This window comes from Cannabis sativa, chromosome 1, assembly GCF_029168945.1.
Source record: "Cannabis sativa cultivar Pink pepper isolate KNU-18-1 chromosome 1, ASM2916894v1, whole genome shotgun sequence".
Lineage (NCBI taxonomy): Eukaryota > Viridiplantae > Streptophyta > Magnoliopsida > Rosales > Cannabaceae > Cannabis > Cannabis sativa.
The window spans coordinates 8,358,617-8,369,689 of record NC_083601.1 but is presented as its reverse complement, the minus strand read 5'-3'; positions in this window follow the sequence as shown (position 1 = coordinate 8,369,689).

Below are 11,073 nucleotides of genomic sequence, written 5' to 3'. Positions count from 1 at the left end.
GGTGATCTGGTGCCTACCGATTTTACCAGAAAACAGAAGTATGTTCGAGGACTGAATGCTACAACCAGTCGAGACTTGAAAATTACCACATCCCATGACACTTTGTACAAGAGAGTGGTAGACTTGGCCTTAATTGCTGAGGAGACCGAGCAGCAAGTGATGAAAGAGCAGGCTGCAAAGGATGCCGCCATGGCATCAAACCCTCCTGCTGGTGGTAATGTCAGTAAGGGGATCGACAGTAGCAACCCTGAGCACAAGCGGAAGGCTGAAGCTTCTGGAGCTTCAGGAGGAAATAGGAAGTTTCGGGGAAACAGAGGTGGCCGTCAAGGTCGCGGGTCCTCATTCCGGTCATATCCCGAGTGCCCTAAATGTAAGAAGCATCATCCTGGTGAGTGTCGAGCCAAGGCATGTTTCCAATGTGGCATGGTGGGCCACTTTATCAGAGACTGTCCCCAAGCCAGGAAAGAAGAGCCTAAGAAGAATGCTGCTCAGAACCCGGGGCGACTTTTCACTATAACTCAGGCAGACGCTGATGCTTGTCCGTCAGTTGTGACAGGTCAGTTGTCTATTAATGGTTGTTCATATACTGTGTTATTTGACTCGGGAGCTACTCATTCATATGTATCGAGTAGAGTGATAGAAAGTTTACATAAGCCATGTGATATTTATGCTTCGGGGTTTGGAACCCTGTTACCCTCGGGAGACCTGATAGTGTCCACAAGGTGGCTTCGGTCTTTATCTTTTTGGATTGACAGTTGTGAGTTGACCGCCAATCTAATTGAGTTACAATTGTCTAATTTTGACATAATCCTGCGAATGGATTTTCTCTCTAAGTATGGAGCGACGATTGACTGTAAACGGAAGATGGTAGTGTTTGAGCCCGATAGTGCTAACCCAGCGGTGTTTGTGGGTAAGGTTCAGGGGGCACGCATACCGAGAATATCATTGTTGAAAGCTAAAGACCTGATGGGTAGAGGTTGTCTAGGGTTCATAGTTACTGCAGTGGACACTAGCCAACCTGTGACATCAGGGCCTGAAAATACGAGATTGGTATGCGAGTTTCTTGATGTCTTTCCAAAAGATTTACCGGGATTGCCACCTATCCGGGAAATTGAATTTGTTATTGAACTGCCTCCGGGAGTGGATCCAGTATCTAAGGCACCGTACCGAATGGCTCCAGCTGAGTTGAAGGAATTGAAGATACAATTGCAAGAGTTACTGAATCTGGGATTCATTAGACCGAGCTACTCACCTTGGGGAGCTCCGGTTCTATTTGTGAAGAAGAAAGACGGAACCCTGCGAATGTGTATTGACTACCGGGAGTTGAATAAGCTTACCATTAAGAACAAGTATCATTTACCTCGAATTGATGATCTGTTTGATCAACTGAAGGGGAAGACGGTCTTTTCCAAGATCGATCTTCGCTCAGGCTATCATCAGTTGAGAATTCGAGAGGAAGATATCCCGAAAACTGCGTTCCGTACTCGGTATGGACACTATGAATTTCTTGTGATGTCTTTTGGACTCACTAATGCCCCGGCGGAATTCATGGATTTGATGAACCGGGTGTTTAAAGATTACCTGGATAGGTTCGTGATTGTGTTTATTGACGACATCTTGGTGTACTCTGAGACCGAAGAAGAGCATGAGTTACATCTCAGAGCGGTTTTGCAAAGGTTACGGGATCACAAGCTTTATGCTAAGTTCAAAACGTGTGAATTCTGGTTATCCCGTGTCTCATTTCTTGGGCACATAGTGGATAAAGATGGGATTATGGTGGATCCGGCCAAAATTGAAGTTGTTCGAGATTGGCCAGCACCGAAGTCAGCTACAGAGGTCAGAAGTTTTCTGGGTTTTGCTGGTTATTATCGTCGGTTCGTTGAGGGTTTCTCAAAGATCGTTGTACCCTTAACGGAGCTGACCCGGAAGAACCAGAAGTTTGTTTGGACTGATCGATGTGAGAAAAGTTTCCTGGAGTTAAAGCAACGCTTGATTACCGCTCCTGTACTAACTCTTCCTTCAGATAAGGAAAAGTTTGTGGTATATTGTGATGCCTCGAGATAGGGTCTTGGCTGTGTGCTTATGCAGGCTGGGAGGGTAATAGCTTATGCTTCTCGGCAGTTAAAGGAGTACGAGCAGAGGTACCCTACTCACGATTTAGAACTCGCAGCAGTGGTATTTGCGCTAAAGATTTGGCAGCATTACCTTTATGGCGAGAAATGTGAGATATACACTGATCACAAGAGTCTGAAATACTTCTTTACCCAGAAAGACTTGAATATGAGACAAAGACGTTGGCTAGAATTGGTGAAGGATTATGATTGTGAGATCCTTTATCATCCTGGTAAGGCCAATGTGGTTGCTGACGCTTTGAGTAGAAAAGGTCAGAATCAGTTGAGTACTATAAAGCAAATCTCCCGACAGTTAGCAAATGAAATGACTCGAGCTCAGATTGAGTTGGTTGTAGGGCAATTGGCTAATATTACCCTGCAATCCACTCTTCTAGAGAGAATTAAAGAAGCACAAAAGCAAGATTCAGAATTGATAAAAACCCGAGCTAGGGTTTCGGCTGGGAAGGCTAGTGATTTCTCAGTGGATGAAACGGGAATGTTGAGATTCGGAAGTCGAGTTTGTGTGCCTATGGATGAGAACATCAAGAAAGAGATCATGGATGAGTCTCACATGACTCCTTATTCGGTTCATCCAGGGTCAACGAAGATGTACCAAGACCTGAAAGCCATGTTCTGGTGGCCAGGCATGAAGAATGACATCGCTGAGTATGTTGCAAAGTGCCTTATGTGTCAGCAAGTAAAAGCTGAACACCAGCGACCTACAGGGTTACTGCAACCGCTAAAAATACCAGAATGGAAATGGGAAGATATAGCTATGGACTTCGTGGTAGGTATGCCTAGAACCACGGGACAGTTTGACTCTGTGTGGGTCATAGTGGACAGGTTTACAAAGTTTGCTCACTTTTTACTTGTTCGGACGAATTTCTCCATTGACTAGTATGCTGAGTTGTATGTCAGAGAAATTGTTCGTCTGCATGGTTTCCCAAAGTCCATTGTATCGGATAGAGATCCGAAGTTTACATCAAGATTCTGGGAAAGTTTACATCGAGCTATGGGTACTCAGTTACAGTTCAGCGCAGCTTTTCATCCTCAGATGGATGGGCAATTCGAGAGGACCATTCAGATTTTAGAGCACATGCTACGGGCATGTGTGCTTAACTTTGAGGGATCATGGGTAAAGTACCTTCCCCTGATCGAGTTTTCTTATAATAACAGCTATCAAGCAACAATCGGGATGGCTCCTTACGAACTTTTATATGAAAGAAAATGTAGATCACCTATTCACTGGGATGAAGTGGGTGAAAGAAAGTTCTTGGGTCCCGAAGCTGTTCAGAAAACAAGTGAGGCAGTTGATAAGATTAGAGCGTGAATGCTCGCGGCTGAGAGTAGGCAAAAGAGTTATGCCGATCCAAAGCGTCGAGATATTGATTTCCAGGTCGAGGACATGGTATTTCTCCGAATATCTCCGATGAAAGGCATAAAACGCTTTGGGAAGAAGGGAAAGCTTAGCCTAAGGTTCATTGGACCTTTTGAAATCCTTGAGAGGATAGGGCAAGTAGCGTACAGGTTGGTTATGCCCCCAGCGCTGGCAGCTGTACATAATGTGTTTCATGTTTCAATGCTTCGGAAATATGTCTCAGACTCGTCCCATGTTCTGAGTTATGAAGCATTGGAACTCCAGCCAGATTTGTCATATGAGGAGCAAATACTTGATAGAAGAGAGAAAGTCTTGAGAAGCAAGACTGTGGCACTGGTGAAAGTACTGTGGAGGAACAGTAAGGTAGAAGAGGCAACCTGGGAACTCGAGACGGATATCCAGCAGAAATATCCGGAGTTGTTCAGGTAAATTTCGGGACGAAATTTCTATAAGGAGGGGGTAATTGTAATACCCTGGAATTAAGAAATGGATTAGCAAAACCCTAACTAGATAATTATGTATAATTGGGGAATTATATTATTATATAGTTCAATATATGTGAAATTATATGAATTTTATTATGCTAAGACCCCGTTAGTGAGCTAGGGGTATTTTAGTAATTATGACCCGAGAAGGGTAAAATGATGATGAAATTAATTTAATTACGTGCTTAATAGAACTATATTATTATATAGTATGCATGTGTTGTCTTTTCAGGTGTATTCTGACAGGTTAGCGCGGTATAGTCACAACCAGGTATTTCGGGCCGAACCGGGTTCGGGCCTGAAATGCAAATTGGATTAAATTAATTGGCATTATATTTGATATTATGAAATCTGAAATTTATTTGGGAATTAATTGAGTGTGAAATGGCAATTTTGCCCTTGAAAATAAATATGTATGTTTTATAGCCCTAAGGGCAAAATGGTCATTTGACCATTATTGAGTTATATTGAATTTAATGGATTTTGAGAGAAAATGAATTGTATTTTCTGGTATTATCTCTCTCTCACCTGAACTCTCTCTCTCTCTCTCCCTTTAACCCTTTCCATTTTCAAAATTGAATTGTTGAGAAATTGCTTGAAGTTGGGTGTGGATTGAAGCTTTGGAATTGTGGATTCTTGAGCTTGGAATTAGGTAATTTCTTGCTGAGTTTGTGTAAAGATTATTGGTGATTTCTCTTGCTGAATTTTAGGGTAAAAAGCATGTTCTTAAGTTTGGAATTTACTTGTTGCTTGATGATGAGAATTGATGAATCTTGTGGAATTGGGCTTCTTATTGTTGTATGCTTCTTTGATAAGTTAAGCTGAGATTTTATGGTATGTTTTGAGCTTTGATTTATGTGTTTCTAGGGTGTTTAATTGCTGGAAAATAGTTTGAGTTGTTGAGAATGAAGCTCAATGTTCTTGAGTTTGAGTATTGCAAGTTTAAGCATGAGTTGAGTGTTGTGCAATCTGAATATTGGTTTTTGTTATTGGATTTTGATGCATGAGATATGTGTTTTTGATCCTTTAATTTATGCTAGCAGCTCTATTTGGTGATTTTGAGATATATGCATGTTTGGGGTGAATTGGGGGTGAGTTTGGCATATTTTCGAAGCTGAAATCTGGGTTTTCTGGGTTTTGAAACCCAGGGCAGATTTTTATTTTTTTTAAATTTTTGTTTTTGCCATAACTTTTGACTCGGGACACCTTTTGGGACGTTCTTTATACCGTTGGAAAGCTCTTTTTGAGCTCTATGTGATTATCTGTGATTTGGATGCCAATTTTATATTTTTGTGGAAGTGAAGTTAGGGATTAATCCTATTTGTGTAAATCCCGGTATTGTGACTAGGATTACCAGTACCTGGTCAGAAGCACCCGGGGATTTGGAATCTCTACTATTGCGGGACAACAGGTAAGACAGTGATTAGCACGTATAGTATGCGCAGTGGCGCTTATGTTGAGAATGATATGCATGAATGTTTAGTAACCGGGATTAGGGTTATTACCCTAATAGGAACGGTCTAATAGCCTAGGGTTATTACCCTAGTGATATATGTGTATAAATGCCATGCCATGTTAATTGAAATGAGATTTAGGGATTATGCGCTCAAGGCATAATCAGGTTGGACTCGGTACTCGTAACCGAGATGAACCACTTCTAAGGCCTTAATGTAATTAGACGTGTGAGAGCAACACGTGGGTCTACATCACGTAAATTTAATTAGATGTGTGAGCGCAACACATAGGTCTACGGCACGTAGACATAAATGGGCATGTTGATATAATGATCAGGTCTGTGCTATACAGACATATGTGAATGAGCATATTATATTTGTTATGATTTATACTGTCTTGCTGGGCTTGACTCACGGGTGATCTACTATGCAGGAAAGGGTAAGGCATTAGCTGATCAGCCATGAGTTTCAGGAGCAGGGCGAAGAATGTACATGTTCATGCCACTTCAGACCAAGCGGGTTATGGGTCTAATAGTATTGACTTTTGTATTCTGTTTTGCCGCTTAGGTCGGCTAGTAAGAAAGAACTTGTAATAAGTTTGTAAATATTTTTGGGATCCCAACTATTTTGAAAAGTTTAAATATATTACAAGTTTATTTTCATTCTGATTAATATAAAAGTTTAAATTCTGCGCTATTTTAATTAGTAATCCCGATTAGGGGATTAGGGTTTCATAAGCATTTTGGGTAGCGTGCCTAATTATTCAGGGCGTTACAATCTATCTATCTAGTATATATATAATATTAGTTTTATACATTTAATACAAACCATTTCATACTCTAAATTAAATAAACTAGATACATAAACATAAATGGAACACTTCTTAATGGGTATTACCCATGAATGGTTACTAAACAAATTTAACTATAAATATTAATTTTAAAAATATCAAACTATCAAATTTTGATCTAATAACGAATAATGAAATCACAAATTTGAATTTCTATACTTAATTTAACTACTTAATTAAAAAAATATCAAAAAATATCTCTTTCTACACTATATCAAAAATATTTTCATACAAAAATATTTAACTCAAACTCAATTTTTTCTTTTCTTATTTTTCTTGCTAAAAAACTTTTTTTTTTAATTTTTTTTTACCGATGGAATAATCTCAACTCATATGATATAAAAATGAGAGATTTTTTTAATTAGATAGAAAAATTAAGCATAAAAACTCAAAATTTTCTAATTTTTTCCATTTGTAGGTAATACCCATTAAAAGTACACCTAAACATAAATATGACATTTAAAATAAGTTTTATATATGTATGGGAAACCAAATCCCATAAAGAAGTCTAAAAATACAACAATGCCAGAAATAGTGCACAAATTTAAAAGTATCATATTGAAGAAATAAAGTTTTAAAATCTCATATAAAGTGTAATTTTCAAAAACATAAAATTGGTATTTAATATTTTGTTTAAAAAAAGATATTATTAATAAATAGAAGGTCCATTGCTATTAGGCACCAGTGGTACCTAATAGGGGTGGGCATCTAATTCAATTCAACTTTTTTTTCCTCATCCGATTCAATCTAATCAGTAATTAGATTTGAAAAATTATCATCCGATCCAAACTAATTAGATCTTAAAATCCAATCTAATCCAGTCTAATTACTAATTAGATTTTATCGATTTTTTAAATGGATATCCAATTACATACTTAAATTTCAATATTAACTTAAAAATATGAAGAAAAATACGTAAAAACTATAAGTATCACCTTTTATTTAAATTTAATACTTCATAAACATACTATCGTTACAAGTGTAATGTAGCAAAAAATTTTAAATAATTAAAACAACAAGATTAAAATAGAACAAAACATCATGAAAAATAAATACACAAAACAACTAACTGTTACAAATTCAACACACAAAAAAATCTAATAAATATATATTATATTTTTCAATATTTTTTATTATATAAATAATTTTTTAACATATATAAATGTAATTAGATTGGATCGATTTTTAATTGAATTTTGAGATTGACATCCAATAATCGGTCCAATCCAATTAGAATCTAACTTTTAGCATCTAATCAAATTCAATTGTAATTGGATATCCAACTTTTTGTAATTGGATTTGATTGGAACAGTTTAGTTCAATTAGATTGGATTGGATGATGCCCACCCCTGCCTAGCACTTTCTAGACATGTCGTGCTGCGATTGGCTAGTGATACTCCCTAAAAGCTATTATTTTAAATTATATAGGAACTAATACTTAGTTGAATCAATAGCAATATTGACATATAGGAGTGTGCTAGGCACCACTGGTGCCTTTTAGCATTTCTCTAAATAGAAGTCATTACCTATTCCCTTTGGAAAATGTAATGTAAGAAAAGAAAAGTATTCACTTTCTTTTTATTTCCAACTTAACTAAGTTTCTTATTTTTATCGTGTAATTGGCAACGGATCCTTCTTATGTTTTAATTTTATAAGCTTAACCCCTTAATTTTTTTTATGTGATAAAATTCATTTAACTTTACTTTTTTTTAGCAATTTTAAAGCGTCAGTTAAATCTCACTCGTTAAATACTAATTAGATTACATATCATATGGTCGTCTCAAGCTTTAAAGCAGCCTAGGAAAATTTTGTAAAATGGGACTTTAAAAAAATACTTTATATAATTAGTTACATGTATATGAAGAAAAATATGCAACTATAAATATTTATAAAAATAAATAAGAAAAAATATTAAATTAGAACTGTTTATTAGGTTGGACCTCTTGCAACTCTAAGTATCATTTATTAAAAATTTGAGCCAGCAATGTGAACTTTCACATTTTTTATAACAAAAAAAATTGGGCCTCTTTGGCCTGGGGGCCTAGGGCAGTGGCCCTTGCTGTCCCACCCTTCAGTTGGGTATTGGATTATCACTATGTACACTTTTCTATATGTGAGTTATTTTTATTGACTTTAAAGTTTTACTGTCACATATATACATGTATATAGAATGACAATCACAGTTAATATTTGACAGTAAAATTTAATTGGTAACTCAAATATGCAAAGAAAACTGAAGTTAGGGGGTATTACTACCAAAAAAAAAAAAATTAAGTGTATAAAAATAACATAAAAAAATTTCGCCACTAATTACCATTTTTATTTTAGTAAACAATAGAGTATGAATTATTATCATAATATGATTTCCATTCTAAGTAAATATTACTAATCCTAACACTTTTTGGTCTATTCTCATAAATATATATATATATATGGAAGAAGTTTTAATGGTTACATTTTTATTGCAACCATCATGGTTACATTTTTTTAAGTCATTGGATTACAATTAAATTGTTGTGATTAATTTAGAAAATAAATAAAAAATAACTTGTAACCTGAAAGTAACCTAATAATTTATATCCTTATAAAAAACTTTAATAATTTTAAAATTAAAGTAATTATAATTATTTATTAATTTTTTGTAATTTATTACTACATAAGGATCTTTTAGCAATTTATTTTTTTGCATTTAAATTATTTAAAATTTTATAGCAAAACTTTTTATAATTTAAAATTATACACATATAATTTCATAATTTAAATTTTATTATTCTTGTAATCTTAATTTTAAATTATTACACTCAATTATTTAATTTTTTTATTTAAATATTTAAAAAGTAAAAAGTGAAATAAGTTGAAGAATTTTTTAGAAAAAAAATGGCTACACTTGTTATCGATTGACTAACTTGAAGCCTCATACTTAGTTCATCTAATTGTAACAAAATAATTAAATATCATTTAAAAATAATTAATTATTTAAAAATTTATTATAAAAAAGGAATTTTAATTTGTGTAAAAAGAAGTTTAATTTTTGTAAAAAAAAATAAATTTTATTGTAAATATTATAATTAAATTGCTTAATTGTTAAAATAATTAGAGTAAGGATTTAAATATAAATAGAAAAATTATTTATATATAATAATTGCTAAAAGATGTCTTGTTAAAAATTTACTTAAATATTTTAAGAAAATAATTAATTATAATTAATTAATTCTAAAAAAAGAATGTTTACCTATTAGTAACCTGCTATTACATGTCAAAAAAAATGTAAACATGAAGGTTACAATAAAAATGTAACCATTAGATAGTCACCCATATATATGGAAGAGGATTTAACCATATATATATTATATTCATATTTCTTGCAATTCATTTATACTTACTTATATTTTTATTATATATACTTTTAGTTGGATAATTTTGTTTTATATTATTCATAAATAACATTTTTTTATTAAAAATATTTAATTTAAGCGCTATTTATATAAAAAAAAAAATATATAATAATATTCAAAATTTATTAATAATTGTAATTTTAATTTAATTGTAAAACTTTTAATTTTATAATACTTTTCATTCTTTTAAAAATATCATATATTTTTTCAATTTTTTATAATAAAAACAATATCAATTCTTTAAGAAACATAAGTATTTATTTTATTTTATTATTTAAAAAGAAAACAATAATAAAAAGATATTTTTTTTAGATGTGTTATTGGATTATTAAAATGATTATAGAGATATATGAATGTTAAAAAAAATATATATTATGTTATATAGTCATTTTATTTAAGAGATATATGTTGTGAGTTTAAATTTGAATTGTAATGTTTTTCATAAAAAAAAATAATTTATTATATAACCATATTTAATATAATATATATTTTTCGATCCATTAATTTGTATTTAAGAATTACTTCTCAAAACATTACACGAAACGAAATATCCAAATTTACGTAGTAAAATGATCATGTTACAGAAAATGACTGCAAGAATTAAAGTTTGGAGCTCGAGGAACATCTCTTTTGCGGGGAGAGTTGTGCTAATTAACTCTGTGTTGCTGACTGTCCATACCTACTGGTGTTAGATCTTAATTTTGCCAAAAAAGATCATCTCTGAAATTAAAAATGTGTGCAGGAACTTCTTGTGGAGGCAAGGTAGAAGTGAAGGGTCAGGCAGTGTATCTTGGAGGTGTTTGTGTAAGCCTAAGGCTATAGGTGGTTTAGGCTTCATGAACACTTCCGATTGGAATGACGCAGCCCTTTTCAAACATGTTTGGTCCATTGCTAATAAAAAAGATAATCTTTGGATAAGGTGGATCCATAGTGTTTACATCAAGAAGGAAGAGTGGTGGGAGCATAAAGCTCCTTTGAATAGCAGTTGGTATTGGCGCAAAATAACTGAGGGAAGAGATAAAGTGAAGCAGTTGATGAACATCAACACTTTCGCCTCAAACCAGTACTCAATAGCAGCTGGTTATAAGCTACTGCAAGGGGATTTTGAGCATTATTTCTGGTGCAAGGGCAGCTGGAGTAGACTTAATGTGCCCAAGCACAGTTTCATTCTCTAGTTAACAATGCAAAACTGACTGAAAACCAAAGATAGACTTGCTAAATTTGGAATAATAGATGATGAAAACTGCTCCTTATGCAACTCGAATTATGAGACAGCAGACCACCTTTTCTTTACTTGCAGATTCTCACAGGAAGTGCTGCAACAGGTGAAGCTTTGGCTTGATTGAAGGGTCACTTCGAGCAGTCTACAGGCTATGGTTCGAAGAGTTGATAGAGGGAAA